The sequence below is a fragment of the Barbus barbus genome (assembly GCF_936440315.1).
Source record: "Barbus barbus genome assembly, chromosome: 31".
NCBI lineage: Eukaryota > Metazoa > Chordata > Actinopteri > Cypriniformes > Cyprinidae > Barbus > Barbus barbus.
The window spans coordinates 20,917,152-20,936,289 of NC_136759.1; positions in this window are offsets into that span (position 1 = coordinate 20,917,152).

Genomic DNA, 19,138 nt, shown 5'->3' on the forward strand with positions numbered 1-19,138 from the left:
AACATGATTCAATTAAAATCACAGCGCTATACATACATGCACGCACGCTGGAGATCTTTTACCACATAAGGCTGCATCCAGATTTATTTAATAATCCATGAAGCACTTCATCCAGTAGCTTTTCTCTCTGTTACAACAAAAGCAGACTTTTATTATGTTGTTAGCAGCAGGCGGGGAGCAGCTGAGTAAATTTATTCTCACATCACACAACAGCAATTCGACTAGGAGCAATTGCAATTCAGATATCTAAAACTGTAATTGTGACTAGTCGAAACTGAATTAGAGATATCTCTAATTACATTTGCGGATGTATGACGCGCTATTGAAGATATCTCTAATGTAATTACTGATATCTTAAATGGAGTTTTGACTAGTCAAAGTATTTAGAGATATCGCTAATCGAATTTCTTACTAGTGCAATTATAATTGCAGATATCTCTAATTGTCATTGTGACTAGTCAAATTATATCTATGACTCTCCGAATTACAATTGTGACTATCCAAATTATATTTATGGAAAGTCAAAAAAAAAGTTTGAAATGTTAAAACGGCTTGCCATAGATACATATCCTCTTGTATGGTGACCCAGCAAGAAAAAAAAACCTCTCTCTCTCTCTCTCTCTCACTCTCTCTCTCTCTCTCTCTCTATATATAGCAGGTATTGTTAGTACAGCATACAAAAGTATAGATAGCCTAAATACAGTGGCCTTTAAAATTATTTGGATACTTTGGATACTATAAAACTGTGACAATTCCATTAACTATAAGTATCAAATCTACATATCAAACCAGTTGGAATGTATCTTTAAGAAATAAAGCACACACAGACCTTTCAGTCAAAATATATAACAATACGCTTTTTGTTAGGTTTCAAATAATAGAACAATAGATACATTGGCAGAATATAAGACAAAAAGTATTGTGACACTTTGTGGTTTGTGGAAACATTAGAGGATTGTCTGAAAAATTACACCTGCATTGCTCTGTTGGGTGAACTTAAGGAGATCTAACTTCAAACATTCAGTGAAAGTACTTTGGTTAAAGTAATTAAACACACAAACACAGTTGAAGTCCTGATAAAAAGTCTGGAAATTTATTTGCAAAAATCCCTAAAAGAAAAAGTCTATAATTTGTTGCAGATGTCATTAATTTGATATTTTATATTTATTTAATATATTTTTAAAGTGTGACTTAAAGGTGTCATCGGATGCAAAATTCACTTCACAAGTTGTTTGAACATAAATGTGTGTTGGAAAGTGTGTGTATACATCCATCCTATAATAATACAAATCCACTCAGTGTTTTTTTTTTTTAAATCCCTCTTTTAAAATCCCCTTTCTCAAATCAGGCTGTTCTGAGATTCCTGTCAGAATGACGGAGTTCTGTACAGCCCCCTCCCCCAATAGTTGATTGACAAGACCGTCTTACCTTAGGCCCACCCTGAGTGAGCTGTAAACAGTCCAACCGACTCCGGTGCAGGGGAAGACAAGATGTCTCAGATCAAGCGATTAAAGTGTTTAGTTGTTGGATGTAATAATGAATATAGCAGTCATCATTTACTTCCGACATCTGAGCAGCTGAAGACGCAGAGGATTAACGTTACTTTCGCTTTGAAGTGAATGCGCCGATCCCCAATCTACATGAATGGTCTATGTTCGCCAGAATCATTCGTGATCCAGCTTCATCTACAGAAGAAGTGAGTATAAGGGTTTTTATGAATCTTTGCAAATCACCTTTCCTAATAATGTGCTAGTTAGCCAGTTTTGTGGCTGAAGTTCAGTATGCTCCATAGATACATATACCTAGATGCCTCATTATCGACTGTTTCTATGGGCCGCGATACGTAAGCCATCATTTTTGGAACGGTCTGTGAATTTTTGAGCGCATTGACTGTGTGCATCTACAACCATATGTCTATGTCTACAACAGCAAGTTATATGCTTGTTTATCTTTGAATATTCATTGATTATTATGGTGAATGTGAGATGGCTGATGCGTCATCGTATCTGTAGCAGTCGAATAGGGAATCTACACATATCTATGGTTTGCTCGTCACCCCACAGAACAGAGGGGCGGGGTCAGCAGAGCTAATTAGCATTTAAAGCAACATGGACTAGAACAGCGTGCTGAAAACAGAGCTGATTTTGACAGGGTAAAGAAGGTGTTTTTACTCTACCATTGAGAAATCTGAACCAAAGTATGTTATAGACTTTTCATCAAGACCCTAAAGAATCATATCAACTTAAAATGGTCATCCGATGACCCTTTAAAGGGATAGTTCACCCAAAAATGCGGGTAAACAAACAGTTGATGGACCTTATTAACTTGTATAGCATTTTTTTCCATGCTGTGGAATATTCTGTTGCAACTGTTTGTTACCCACACACATAAAAACGATGAGTATAAATGATGACAAGGGTGAGTATAAATGATGACAGAATTTTCATTTTAGGGTCATTGTGAAATATTTCTGCTGGTCTGATTTCTGCTGGTGCCATCAATTTGCTAAAATGATAGAATAAACGGTTAGAATTTCCATGTGCTGGTGATACCCCTATTCAAGCACATAGGAGCTGTTCTTGTATGTCTATTGCCTTCAAATAGCTGACCATGATGGCCACCAATTTGACTACCTTGACCTACATGGATACTGGCTGAAAACTGGCATACTGCTTGTACTATTTCTGCCTTATCTTTATATGGCAGAGTAGTATGCTTATCCAAATTCAGCCTTTGGCTCATCCCTGACCTGAAAAAAAATACCTGACCCAACCTGTGAAGTGAAGTGACATACTGCCAAGTATGGTGACCCATACTCGGAATTTGTGCTCTGCATTTAACCCATCCAACATGCACACACACAGCAGTGAACACACACACACCATGAACACACACCCGGAGCAGTGGGCAGCCATTTATGCTGCGGCACCTGGGGAGCAGTTGGGGGTTCGGTGCCTTGCTCAAGGGCACCTCAGTCGTGGTATTGAGGCTGGAGAGAGCGCTGGACATTCACTCCCCCCACCTACAATCCCTGCCGGCCCGAGACTCGAACCCGCAACCTTTGGATTACGAGTCCGACTCTCTAACATTAGGCCACGACATCCCCTCTACACCCAACCAGGCTTGCTAGTTTGCCAAGAAATACATTTGCAGAGCATCAAAAATGACAATATCTCATTGTTAGCAGAAATCTGGTCCTCACTTCTGTAATCAAATATGCTGAAGATTGAGGTCTCTGCATGGAGCCAGAGTCAGATTATCTTTAATAAACAAAACCCCTCATTTTCTTTAAACCGTTTTTTTTCAGTGTGGTGCTTTATGGGAAGAGCTTTCATGTTAAAAAGAGCAGACCACACTCTATAAACAGTGTTAGCGCACTCATCAGGGGTCCCTTTTTGGAAAGCTAAGGGTGTGCTTATATAAGGTTCATCTTTTCTGTACTGGACCGTGTGAACCGTATTTCATAGAAGCACGACATTCCACAGACATTGTGTGCTGGTCTAAAAGAGAGATTTGAGTGCCAGAGATCCATACGGTGAGAGAGGATGATGTGCGGATTGTTCGAAGCAGGGGGGCTCTCTTCTCAAAACAGAGCATTTGCTCTCTCCTGTGTGTGTCACACATGCCACGACCTCAATGCCCTTGAATAAATACCACTGCCCTGCCTGGCTCCATATTATGACCTCCTACAGAAAACCTGTTCCACCTGGGGCTTATTACATGCTACAGTAGATCAGAGCTAAATTCCTCAATGTTTCACTTCCAGCAAACAGGGAATGTTTTTTTTTTTTTTTATATTTTGTTGCATTTTTTTTAATAAAAACGTTTAATGTAACACTTGCAGTCTTTTTTATGAGTAAAAGTTTTTAATGAGGAAGAAATTAGCACATTTAAAAAATTAGAGACAATAATATTAAATAAGTATGAACCTGGACCACAAAACCAGTCATAAGGGTACATTTTTCGAAATTGAGATGTATACGCGATCTGAAAGCTGAATAAATACGCTTTCCATTGATGTATGCTTTGTTAGGATCGGACAATATTTGGCCGAGATACAACTATTTGAACATCTATAATCTGAGCGTGCAAAAAAAAGCTAAATATTGAGAAAATCGCCTTTAAAGTTGTTCAAATGAAGTTCTTAGCAATGCATATTACATATCAAAAATTAGGTTTTGATATATTTACAGTAGGAAATTTACAAAATATCTTGGAACATGATCTTTACTTAATATCCTAATGATTTTTGGCATAAAAGAAAAATGGATAATTTTGACCCAGACTTAAGACTGGTTTTGTGGTCCAGGGTCACAAATATTAAATAGTATTTTATTAATTTTCACTTTTAATAATTATTTTTTCTATGTGTTAAAAATATGCTATCATTTGGAACATTTTTGCTGCTTAGATTTATTTTTAAACTAGACAAAATAATAGCCAAATAATAGTGTAGTGACGTTTCATGCTCTAAATTGTTTTTTTATTATAATTAAATTAATTGTAAATATTAATAATAAGACAATATTTACTTTTCAAAAATTCAATTTTGTCTATTGTTTGACTGCAGTGAAGTTTGACACTTCAAAATGACTGATAAAATCAGCTATCCCATAACTATAACCAGTATTCTGTTACTACATGTTCATCTATTAAAATGTGCATGGTGAAAACACAAAGTATTATGCATTTATGCTTGTCAGTTGGCCGTTCTTTTCCTGCCTCAGTGCTGTTACAGTAAGTGCAGTGCTGGCAAAACAAAGCGAACAGGGTAAAATGACCTGAGAGTCACATAACCTTTAACAACAGGGAAAGGGAGAAAGCTCGATACAATGTCGTAGGTTTTCATGCCATGGGAAAGCAAGCCCAGGCACAGAGATCGTGAATTAAAGAATGGCATCAGCAGAGAAACCAGATACTGTATGTCTATCTCACAAACCTGGCACCCTTCTTTTGGTTCTCTTCAGCCTCTGTATTACGTTCACACAGAGACTGTATTGTTCAAAAAAGTACAAGATAGCAAGAAAACAACAGTCCAGGAAGAGGGTTACATGCGGTTTATATAAGACTATGTGTAGCGGCATGTTCCCCGGACAGCATGTGGTGAATGTGGTTGTCAGATCTATATGTGTTCGGCATTCCCAAACGGCACGTGAGTATAAATAGAAAGTTGTTCTGAACTGAAATTTGGTATGGGTTCAGAACAACTTTGCAGTACTTGAACATACTCTAACTTTTGGATAGAGGCATCTCAAATAATTTTAAATGTAAATGAAAACAGTCCCCTGTGGGCAGACAATGTAAAATGCTGAGTCACCCTTACTGAGCTCAATCAATGGATATCTGAGCTATTATATTTAATCGTCTGCATTGAAATGATGGAATGCAGCTTATTACAGAATAAAGGTTCCTTTAAAAGTCAGTTTGGGTGTTGGAAATGTTCTTGTCAGGTCATGCTACAGATCCATTCAGCTATGCTTTTCTTCCTTGGAGAAAGTCCAGACTGCAGAAACAGACATGTGATCAGATTTAATGGCACACATATGAATAAAACTGCTGAATCATGATATGTAAGTAAGGCGTGCTTCTGCTCTGCGTTATGGAATGGGACTGTTATTCAGGTCAAGTCGATTTTCCCTGTCTAGCACTTTTCACAATGCACATTGTCTCAGAGCTGCTTTACAGAAAATCGTGATGATAATGTTTATCATATCTTCATGCCTTAGTTGCATTTAGCAGATTACATCTGGCTGATATTATAGGTCACATTCTGTGATTATATAAACGGTCAAGTATTTACTTGAATATATTATTATTATTATTTTATTGTGGAAATGTAATGAAACATTTCCACAATAAAATCCCCCCCCCCAGTCTTTTTGACCAGAACACAACCAGTGCATTTAGATTTGACCATTTTTGACCATTCAGTGTATATCCAATTCTACAACATCATCATCATCATCATGAATACATAATACCATAAACCCTAAAACAAGATTAAAAATTATTATTTCAATCTTTATAAATACCAATATGGGGCACTCAAGTGTGAATGGGATAAAGTGAAATGTGCAATATGACGGAATATGTCCCGCCGTCTATATAAAAGAGCCAATTCGCCCTTCGCCAGGAGTTTCATTGACGGGGTTCCAATCCATTTTTTATGCACTTCACTCGCTAACTTCCCTTCGTCTCATTTACTCGGATGTACATCAGTGATTACATTGCAAGAGTGCCCACTACTGGCAGAATCCTTGAAATGGGTTGAATCGAAACATCCTAAACTCTTGATCACTTAGAATCCGCTATGTTGTTTGTTTATTGCTCATATTTTTCCCCTTACGAATTTGTTTGGTGTAGCATTCTATATATAGCTTTGCTTGTGCTGTTATACATGTAAAAAAGAAAAATATTATAGAGTTGTTTGGGTTGGGGATAAATTAAACACGATCTGTGATGACGCCATAATCGTGGTCTGTCCATAGAAACTTTCCTTGTCCACTTCACAAAGTAGAATGCACTTCAAAATGGCAGCGGGGATTCCACCGTGGAGAAGTCCTTAGGGAAGTATGCGATTGAGTGTCTAAAATTGGAATGGAACGCAGCCAATAAAGAAGACGACAAAGTAGATTAACATCGATGGATTTAAACTTAAAAAATGGTGTGTATTGACATCTTTCAGTGGTCGAAACAACATACCTTCTGATGTAGAATCATGTTTATTTTGTGTTTTAACTAGTAGTAATGAGGAAGCGATAAATTCACGTGCTGGTCCAGCCTGAAATAATCAGATTTTAATGCTATTTAAGCATAACAAAACAACATTTCTGGGATGGTTCATGGCAGATTTTGTTGCCAATTTGAACGTATTATTTAAATGTGAGTTTGGAAAGCAGTTTTTTTCAATGGCCTACATTCAAGTTGATAGGACTTGATCTTGCATGTCTGAAATAACTACCTGGAAATATGGCTGCAGGTGAAGAGACTTCCTTGAAAGTGACTTTGATACAGTATATTGCACCAGGTGGACCACTTTTATGATACTTTTATGGTGCTTTTGCATACATTATTCAAAACTTCAATGAAAAAAGAGAAAAGGACAAACAGGTTTCAAAGATAATTTTTCATTTTGGTGTGAACTATTAACGTAGTCAAATGTAACACGGTTTGATTTCTGACACATGTCTGAAGGGCAGCTTCTCTTGGCAAATTACCCACATGAGAGGTGCTGCAGTCCCCTAAATCCGATTTAATCTCGCCTGAGCCACGCTTGCACAGCACGCCTACCTAATGGCCGACAAATTTACACGCTGTAACCGGACTCCCTCCCTTCCCAGTCGGCCTGAGTATGTTCTTTACTTCTATATTACACCAGCTGAATATGTCTAAAATTAAAACTGCATGTTTAATAAAATGGTACTATTGCATAATGCAGAGTTAAAGGAACAGTTCAGCAGTTCTTTCTTCAGTGGAGCACAAAACGAGATGTTTAGCAGAATGTTCATGCTGTTCTTTTGCATACAATGAGAGTTAATGGTGACCAAGGACTATCGAGTTACAAAAATAGCCTACAAAGCATACTAAAAGTGGTCCATATGACTTGTGCACTGTATTAAAAGTCATTTCAAGCCATTTCAAGAGGGAAAATAGGGAGGGAGAAAAAAAGAACCCATGTAAGGTTTGTTTTGTGTTGTTTTCCTTTTCTGTCTTTTCCTGCAGTGCTGTAATGCCTATCGCATGTCTCCAGCCCTTTATAGACCATCTGCTAAAGTCACAGTTAGGTGGCCTGCATGTGCCAGAGGTTATAACAAATCTGTTTTCATCTGGTTCATGCTTCTTAACTTTAACAAAAGCTGACATATGCAGAGAAGCAACTGCCAAATCTTAACATGATGACTCTTTTATTATTAATAAACAGATAGAATTACATCATTTTTGTTGTTCATTTCCCTGCTAGTTTTTTATTAGGGACCAAAGTATAAAGTCGATTATAAATTCACATGTTTGAGAAACATTGTAACTTTTGACTGCTTGGCAGGCTTATAAGTAATAATGTATTTTAAATAAAATAAATAAAGAAAATATAATAAAGAAAATTAAGTTCAATTAGATAAATAAAGAAAATATGAATATATAATAAAAAAATAAATAAAAAATGTATGGCCTAATATTAAAGCATTTTGATTTGCTGCATAAGAACTCAAAAACCTCTGATAAGATATGTTGATTAGATTAAGGCCCATCGTTATCCCACACAGATAAAAATATCCTTTGGCTGTAACCGTATGTTTTACACCCCTACTTATCTCCTTCTTCTTCCAGCTTTCTCAGATTTACTGCTGGCTGTCAGGATAAATTACCTGATGAAGGACACACATTTCTCACAATGTTTTCAGAGATCTCCCGCCAAACCCAAAGCGCGCCGGCACTTGTGGTGGAGAGCAGTGGTTCTGGGGAGAGACACAATCCAGAAAAGTCTCACAGGTCTGCTCTGAAGGGGATGAGAAGGAAAAAAACAATGTTAAATGTATATAATAATAACATGCAACTTAACAAGATCCAGAGGGCGAGGTTGGATCCAGATCCAACTCCTCCCACCTTACATACACCTAAACCTACCCATCTCCACCCCCCGATCCCTAAACTCACCCATCTCCACCCCTAAACCTACCCATCTCCACCCTTAAACCTACCAATCTCCACCCCCTAGATGTGAATCCAACCCCACCCCCTGGATCTTTGTTCTGCAATGAGGGGCTACTGTTGGCGGTAGCACTTTTAGCGTAGCTTAGCATAGATTATTGAATCTGATTAGACCGTTAGCATCTCACTCAAAAATGGCCAAAGAGTTTCAATATTTTCCTATTTAAAACTTGACTCTTCTGTAGTTACATCGCAATAATATTACGCAGCGCCTGAAAATAGTCGCTGGGCACTACTTTCAGGCGCTGCGTAATATCATTGTGCCTGCTGCACCCGTGGTACGGCAGCAAAGTTCCTTGATTATTACGCCGAAATGAGAGTATAGTTCCTAGCCATATCGGCCTAGAAAATCAGTCTTACGAAGTAACTACAGAAGAGTCTTAAGTTTTAAATAGGAAAAATATCAAAACTCTAGTCATTTTCGAGTGAGATGCTAACAGTCTAATCAGATTCAATGATCTATGCTAAGCTACGCTAAAAGTGCTACCGCCAGACTGGAGTTTGGCTGAATGGATTCGAAAATGGTAAAACTCAACTGTTAAACAATGGAGGAGTTGGAAAATGAGCCTATTTTCAAAAATAGTGAAGTGTTTCTTTAAAAGGAAGGAGAAAATGCTTCCCATGTCTTTTTCTAAAGTGTATGTTGGTACAAATTTACTTGGTCAAATGTTTCGTAATAAGAACATTTAAAAAATCTGAGTATATACCAAAGCCACTTGAGAACCACCGGTGTAGAGAGAGTGTATGCTTGCAAAAGCATGACCTCCATCTAAACAGGGTTAATCAATATCAGGCACATGAAATTATACAATCCACAACATATATACTGTTCATCTTTTTCTTATTTAGTAAATATCATCCACACACTCGTATAAGACTTTGATGAAATATACCCATTTCTGTGCACCATTAGAGGTCGCACAGGTCAAATTATGAGGGATTATTTAAAATTCCTTGCATCTGTGCTAAACAAGCATGAAGAAATGTTGTTGATATAGTAAAAAGTGGTTACAAAAGTATTTGGCCACTTAAGTCATTTATATGAATTTAATTTTAAAATTTCAAACCAAGCGTCATCTGCAAACAGATTTTTACAGAACGAATGTCACCACGTGGTCATGTTCCAGTATCTAATGCAGTGATATCCATCATTATTAAGTATATTTGAAACATCTGCATTCTTTTTGGGGGTCATTGTACATTTAATATAATGCACAATTATCTCTTTCTCTCATATGGAGGAAGATTGTGGTTCTAAGTGTCTCTCGTGACCCCAGAGAGATGCCAGACAAGATGGAAGTCTGCAAATGCCAGACAGTTCTTTTGAGTACAGTTTTGTGAAAAGCTTGTGCAGGGAACACAATCTTCCCAGAGGAAGTCATGCAAGAACATACAGTTGTTATTCTGTGTGAATGGGTGACAAAAGGAGCCGTATGATGATTGGCTGAAAAAAAATACACCCACCTTTTCATGCCCCAGCATTCCTCTTTCAGTAATATGAGTTCATATTTGAATTTTTGCTCTTTTATTTCTAATAAGAAATCAAATGGTAAGTCCTCCATGGTGGAGTATATAAGGCAAGCCATTCCTGAAAACGCTCCAGCTGGACTCCATAAATGAATGTGAAGAATCCAAATCCAGAATCTGATGACTTGGAGAAAGATATTGCATTACTTTGACTAAATTACAATTATGTGACTTCCTTTAGGGCATTAGATGAGATGGTCATAATAAAGCAAGAAATGGGTTCCTTGCCTGATTATGCAGTATAATATGTGAATTTATTGACAAACACAACAGTGAGATTTATTTAAATGAATAGGTCGTCCAAATTCTGAATTATTTACATTGTTCCAAGCCATATGACTTGTCTTGAATTCTAACGTGAAACACAAAAGAAGCTTCGAATAATATTCATGCGGCTCTCTTCCATACAATAAAAACAGACAAGTTTTGTTCCAAATTAAACAAGAAAAATAAAACATCATATGTTCATCAAGTTAACTAAAACATATCTGCTGCAATCAATTCTCAATAACAAATCAACATATTCAAAATTGATTTTTAGACACAGCAACCAATTATATTATGTTGAGTAGCCTAAATGTCATTTTGCATTCTTGGGTCAACTATTCATTTTACATAGCAAATAAATTGCTAAGCCCACTTTAACAAATGCATAGGATGTGTTTTAAGTTTAACAAAGGACAATTCACATCACACCAACAGACTCAGACCAATGCAGACAGACGACTGAGTAAAGTACATCACTTGTCTGACATTGCAAGATCTGACAAACACCAATTCAACATGTTCAAATGGCCAAAACATGTGCCAACCAATGCGGTTACACACTAATCAGACAAAACCAAATGATTGTGTCTGTTGCCGTGCATTGTGAATTGGCCTTAAAACACAATTTTATGTAACTTTTCAATATAATACACTCCTTTATATTACAAACTCAATTCAAAGGTGGATTTATCTATATAGAGGGAGTTAAAAAAATGGTCTGTACAAGTTTTAAGCCGTTTAATTTGAGTAATTTAACATTTCAAACAGAACAAACAAAGAACTCACAATTTTAAGTCTGGTCATGTGCTGACAAGATGAGAAGAAACAAAAAATGTACCCAAAAGTTGATCTGCAACCATCAACACCCTATAATGAAAAGATTTTCGAGTTAAATCAAGACACAGTTATCTACATAGGACATACTGATCTTAATACCACACCTTTTGACCTGTTGTCTGAACTTACGTCAAAACAAGTTTGTTTGAATTAGATGGTGTTTTCAAAAATTCAGCTATATAAAAAGGTACTCACTGAGGTGAGTAACTGTTTTACACTGTATGATAACTTTTTTATAATATAATCTTATATCTATTGCAACTAATAACAAAACTTTCAGTGTAGCAAACTAAAGTATATAACTGCTTTAAACGCCGTGTTGACAGCATGAAGTCATGTGTCAAGTAATTAACCCCTCAGCTGACCGCAGACCAGCTGCATGACATAAAACATATCCACGACACACACAGAACACATAAAAAGAAACACGCATTGCTCACTTAGTTTCTGTCATGTGCACTTCTAAACACTCAGCCATCAATCACAGTATCCTACACCTGTCTTTGTCAGCTCACGGTAGTTTGCGCAACCTATTGTCACGAGTGAATGAAAATAACCTGTAACATCTACATGACCATCTCTCATCTGAAAATTGTAATAATAGTCTCTTAGTAAGAACAGATAGTAGGTTGACTGTTTTGAATGTTCTGTTTCAATGAGTTTTAGCAAGTAGAGGGGTGTGAAATGAAGACCAGGCTAACATGAAATCTGAAAATAAATAAAATAGTAATACATACATATTTGTATACTTATATAAATATTGTATCAATTGTATAAATGGTCATTTTTTATGACTTTTAGGAATTCACCAAAATTTTACTAGATGCCATATAGCTCAATATTCACACTAAAACACACACAACTTGAGTTTCCATGTTTAATGTGGTCTTTCTATAGACATGATGTTTTTCATACTGTACAAGCATTTCCAGAACATTTCCAGAATACCACAATTTTATGTTTGATTAAAATAAAAAAATATCTAATCAAATGTCTATCCGCCCCGGAAACATTGTAGCATTGTGCACTGACTTGTTGTGTTGATGTTGATGGCACATACACACCAAAGCAACATTCAGACAGTAAATGGAGTGCATGTGGGAAAAATCAGCATATTATTCTGTCTTGTATTAATTTGCAGAAAATAAGAGAGAAATAAATCAGTTCCCAGATGGGATGTGCAGCTTACAGCTAAATTCGGTTGACAATTCACTTTATAATGCACACACAGTTCAATAATTTATGGGAGTGATAACCGAATTGACCACAAAAATCCAGGTAATGACAACGGCCTTTACAGAAATTGTATGCGGTGTGTAAAAAAACGAACTGAACAACTACTTATGAGCGATGAATTCAAAGATGTATCAGAATTGTGGTGCAAGAAATCACAGGAAGCATGGTAGGTTTTGACTCGTGTTGCCAGATTTTGCTATAAAAACAACAAATAAGATCCAAACATTTTATCTTGGAAATAAGCCTTATACCAAAATATAATGACCTGCACCTGCCTAATTAATTATCTCCATAAAATAGATTGCTTTATGACAACAATAAGCCCAAAGATGCTTAATAAGTGTTGCTTATAATAAGTGGACAAGGCAAACCCTTCTAGAGCAAGTTCTGCAAAGTAGCCTTCCAAAACTTAAACACGATCGCTCTGTCGACAGTGGTTCAAATCGGCAAATATATCAAGCATTTGGTTGCTGTAATATTACTTTTGGAAAAATAGCGGAGACCAAATGCACAAGACGGCAAAACGTTGCAATTGTTACAACAGTGTCAGTCGTTGCAATTTCGAGAGTGAATTATTTTCCTACACTCACGAAACTGTGATTTAGGGGATTCACTCCTGATAAGTCACTCCTGAAACTTTACAGTGTGTACGTGGCCCCTGTTAGCATTAATCATAAGTATTACAAACTCAAACTCATAGGAAACATTCCACTAGACTCAAGATTCCATTCCTTTCCATGTTTATAGATTCCTGAACATTCATTGTCCTTCCCTCCTCCTCTTTTTAAAGAAGATATGCTTTACTGCTTCCTTCATCTTGCTCAGCTTAGACCACTGAACAGCAACAACAGATCAATAACGTGACACTGAATGACCTTTAGCTTCAATTGTTTTGCTGCATCCTTTGTATTAACATGCATTACAAAACTTCTTAGACTATAGTTTCTTGTTTGAGGGCATTAGGATTAAAAAAGGTGCAAACATTCACTGATGCTCCTGAAGGAAACACGATGCATTAAGAGCCGGGGGGTGAAAACTTTTGAACAGGATGAAGATGTCCAAATTTTTCTTATTTTGTTGAAATATCATATTTTTCCATTTAGTACTGCCCTTCTGACGCGACAGAAGATACTTGCATGTTTCCTGGAAGACAAATGAAGTACAATTTACCTTGATCCTTGAACCTTGACCCCCGGCTCTTAATGCATCGTGTTTCCTTCAGGAGCATCAGTGAACGTTTGAACCTTTTTTAACTGTTGTGTTTGAGTCCCTCAATCATCCTCAGCGTGAAAAGGTGGATCTCAAAATCATACAGTTACTGCTGGAAAGGGTTCAAATATGCAAAAGATGCTGGAAAACTGAAGATTCTGCAGGACCTGGAGGATTTTTCTGAAGAACAGTGCTCAGTTTAACTGTTCAGAACAAACAAGGGACTCATGAACAACCATCACAAAACAAAAAAACAGTCGTAGATCATCCAGGTAACCACACACAGTACTAAGAACCAAGGGTTCCCAAACTTTTGAATGTGGTTATTTTAATAATTTCAGCTATTTTTTTGTCTTGTGGACTATATGTAAACATCTTTTATGGACAATATCTTACTCAGGACAGTACTAAATAAAAAATAACATGCATTTTGTATGATCTCTCTTATTTTGGTAAAATTATCCACATTTTCACAGATTCTGCAAGGGGTTCCCAAACTTTCGATCCCCACTGTATATATATATATTAGTGCTGTCAAATCATATCCAAAATAAAAGTTTTTGTTTACATGATATATGTCTGTGCGTACTGTGTATATGTATTATGTATATATAAATACACACACATGCATGTATATATTTTGAAAATATTTACATATGTGTATTCATATAATTCATATTATTTATAAATATATATAAACATAACATATTTTTCTTAAATATATACTTGCATGTGTGTGTATTTATATATGCATAATAAATATACACAGTACAAACACATATATTATGTAAACAACAACTTTCTTTTGGATGCGATTAATTGCGATTAATCGTTTGACAGCACTAGATGTAAACAGAAACTTAATAAATCTTATGAAGAACATTAACTTGTGTAACGTAATAAGACACTTAAAAGGAAGTAAGAACAATCATTTCTGTAACTGTGTGTTAATATGTCATTTTTTTGTTGTTGTTTTTTGTTTTAATGTGTAATATATTTGACATGCACAACTGCTATCTAAAGTGTTACTAATTTCCCAAACATTTCAGTTACTGGAATTAAGAAAATTATTATTAAAAACAATTACATAAATGTGCTCAATAAAAGTAGCCTACCTAAGAGCATGAACTTCTGTAGTGTCTGTTAATATTTATAAATGTTCCCACACATTCTAGTTTCTGTCTAGCTCTGTTGCCTGATTTCTGGCTGCACTAAACCTGAGCTTTAAGGCCATGGAAATATATGAAATACCTTTTTATTAAGGTACAGTAATGTATATAATGCAGCGACTAATAAAGTTAAAAGCTAATGAAAACATTATCTCACGAAGGCGCATTAGTTTCATTTGTTGTGTATCTTCTGTAGCCCTGCGGATATGCAGAGACATGAAGAGCTGGCTTGCTTACGTTCCCAAGAAATCCACAGGTGGTCTACAGAGACAATCGTCTGGCTTCTGCAAAACCCGGTCAGTCTTTATTGAGTTTGTAAAACGAGTGAAATAGGTGCAGGAGCACTGTGAAGGCCGTCAACACAACAATTCAGTTTGAGAGAACACCTCCTGCTGCTTTGATTAAATTCCCAAAGAGCAGCTCGATTACTGACCTTTCTGTTGACTGATGTTCATGACTTTGACACCGCTGGACTTTGGGTCCTTTAAACTTTGTGGCATTTGTAAATGATTTGGCACGTTTTAAATGTTTGCTCAGGCCACTAGCTTAACAGACATTGCCAGCTAACGACAGGCTTATCTGCCGTTAACTGTTTGCCATTGTTGTTCTAATCTGACTGTAGATCAAGATCTTTACGTGGCTCATGGGAAGCACAGCACTAAGATTTGTAAGAATAACAATCCAAGTGCTAGAAGCTAACTGCGTAAACCCTGATAAGCTTTTGATAGCTTTCTTGAAGCCACCCCGGAAGACAATAACACAGATATAATTTAGGAAAGTGTGATGGTATCGTTTTCTCTCTCTCTGGCTTGGTCCTGGAATCACATGGCATCTTAATCGCGTTATTCAAGGTGCCAGATCGAATGTGACTGCTACTGTTCTACACTAGCAAGTGGCCCAGTTTATAGCACTAATCCTGCTCTAATACTAGCACAGCTGATGTACTGTAACTTCTCACACATAAACTCCATCAACCGCTGTACTACTGTTGACTCTTCATTCAGAAGGATACCTTTCATCACAAAGTTAGTTACAGCATGAAACTTTAAGTGATCAAAATATGCAAATCTTGTGTCTGGTAATTGAAAACGGTAGGGTTCAATGGCAAATGACAGTGTCCGCATCAAAAGACAAAGAAAAAAAAGAATAAAATAGAAAACATCTAATTTAAAGCGATAGATCACCCTCACACTAGTGCTGCCTTTATAGCATTCTAGAGCGCTGTGGTAGACAATGTTGAAGGTGTCTGAATAAATTTTGGTTTGACTGTATATTAAAAACATAAACATGTTAATCATATAAGTATATTAAAATCATTGTATGTATGAATTGAATTTTTGTTGTATTTTTGATGCAATATGTACCTTCAACACAGAGTGCACAGCATTCACAGGAGAGTCAGTGACGGTGAAATGTAGAGTAAGCAATGGGTCAAAAGTGCCCTCAGTTATTGAGATTAACATTACTGCATGTGAGAGACACTTTGTGTTCAGCATTTGATCAGTATAAAAGAACAATGTCATTTTCTTTTTATTATGTGTGAAACTGAGTGGGAGAATGGGTAATGACTTGATGGTTTATTTCTAAGATGTAGGAAGAGAGAGGAGCAGTAGAATGTTAGCATGTAGGAAGCGTAGGGTCACAGAGGGGGTCAGTCTGTCTGAGCCTCCAATGTGAGAGTGTCTGTGGGGAAGCTGCTTAACTGCTCCGTCCCATAAGAACATGCACCGAGGGAGCCTTCCATAAAAACCCACAGAGAATATGAAACTGAACAAAATATGACTGTCTAAGCCCTTGTTTTTTATGTGGATAATTCTCTGTAGTTGAAAAGCTCAGCGAATAAAGACCCCCAAGTATTGGCTATAAGAAATAAGTTATGTTACATCAAAGGGATAGTTCACCCAAAAATGAAAATTCTAGCATTAATTATTCACCCTCATGTCGTTCACAACACAAATTAAGATTTTTTTAATGAAATCCGAGAGCTTTCTGACCCTGCATATAGACAGATACGTTCAAGGCTTAGAAAGGTAGTAAGGACATCATTAAAATAGTCCAAGTCCCTGAAGGAGAAGAATTGTTGAATAAAGTTTCAACATAAAGTTGAATAAAGTATTCTCGTGGCTTCGTAAAATTTTGGTTGAACCACTGATGTAATTGTTGATTGTAATGATGACTTTACTACATTTCTGGGTCTGGGAATATTTCAGTTGTGTTGTGCTGTCTGTGGAGCGTCAGAAAGCTCTCAGATTTCATCAAAAATATCTTAATTTGTGTTCTGAAGATGAATGAAGGTCTTACGGGTGTGAAACGACATGAGGGTGAGAAATTAATGACAGAAATTTCATTTTTGGGTGAACTAAAAAAACAAAAACAAACTAGGATCACACATAAAGTCAAGGTTTGCCAATAGAACCTGCTGGCAGTAGCCATGTATTCTGATTAAACAAAAGCATATAAACACAAATATTTCATTATTTTGGAGTAAATGTCTTACCAGTGCCAGGTTCTTTTTGAAGACCTTTTACAAGTTGTCACGAGTCCGGTTCATGTTCTTCCGTACACTCACCATTAGAGGTCGCCCTTCCATCATATTGACTCTTGCACCACGCTACTGTTGCTTTTCACCCACGGACTACAATTCCCATCATCCATTGCACTGACGACACACAGCTGTCACCAATCTCACATTGCTCTGATCACACAGCTGATTGCACTGATTACACACGCTTTATAATCCTTGAACTTCCTCTCTGTCTGGCCAAGTATTGTTCTGTGTATAACATTCTCTGAGTGTTAGCTGCCTTACCGAGCCTTCTGTGTTCATGTTTAGCTCTGAGTCTGGCTCTGCGTATAACACTCTCCTAGTGTTAGCTCCCTTACCGAGCCATTCTGTGTTTTCTAAGTTTAGTTTGTTTTGTTTATATTCTCGTTTCCTGTTTCCTGCCCTTGTATCGTGAATTTACCGTTGTCTCATCGTTTCGGACTCTGGCCCCGTCCACACGAAGACGCGTTTCTCTGTATACGCATACATTTTTTACCGTATAGGCCACACGAAACCGGCGTTTTCGAAGAGTGAAACCGATCATTTTTGAAACCGGGTCCCAGGGTGGATAAATTTGAAAACGTCGTTTTCATGTTGACGGCGAATCCGTATATTTTCTGAAACGATGATGTCATCAGCCCACGTCTCGCCCCTAATCAGACACCGCTGCGTCACATAACAGCGACAACAACAATGTCAGACTACGTGCCTGTGTTCGTGCTGCAGAACCTACTGAGCTCATTAGTTTTATTAAAAAAAAATCTTCTGCTTTGTGTGTTAGTTTGTATTCAGCATGCAAGGTTTACGCACATGGTCCAAGTCTTCTTCTCTGTTTTTTTTGTGTATCTCTGTGGCAGAATTACAGCGCCACATATTGGTCTGGCATGTGTACTACATCGTTTTCAGTCGTTTTCAGTGATTCCGTGTGGACACAGATATTTCCTGAGACGACTCCGTGTTTACGGAATTTGAGGCAAAAAAAAGATCGGATAGGGAGAAATCTGGCTTCGTGTGGACGTAGCCTCTGTGTTTACCTTGTTTGGATTATTGCTCAGGTTATCGGACTACCCCTCTTCTCAAGCCCTCTGGATATTGTTTGCCGATCGAGGACCCACGCATGCCCTAGGATTACTCTTGTGTCTTGTCCGTGCCATACTCGTTTGCTGGTGTTTTGACCCTGCCTGTTATTCGACTGTTTATTAATAAAAGCTTGCAAATGGATCCGCACGTCTCTTGTCTCGTCAGCTCCGTTACACAAGTATTAATATTCTGCTGAATTTAATGTTACATCTCAGGATCATCACAAAGTCTTGGGAATGTAAGCTTTCTTGTGGTACCATCAGCCACATGTTCTGAACAACTTGAAAGTGCGGTTAGGTATGTGTCAGTCCTCTGTCGTGTGTGTCATGTGTTCCCGCCTCTTGTGTCCATATTTTGTTTGTTTCTTGTCCTTGTTTAATGTGATTATTAGTTAATTCTTGTCCAGCTGTGTTTGTGTAATTAGCCTGTGTATTTTAGTTTACATTTACATTTATGCATTTAGCAGACGCTTTTATCCAAAGCGACTTACATTGCATTCAAGTTACAGTTTTTAATTTTTTTTATCAGCTCTTGCTTTCCCTGGGAATCGAACCCATGATCT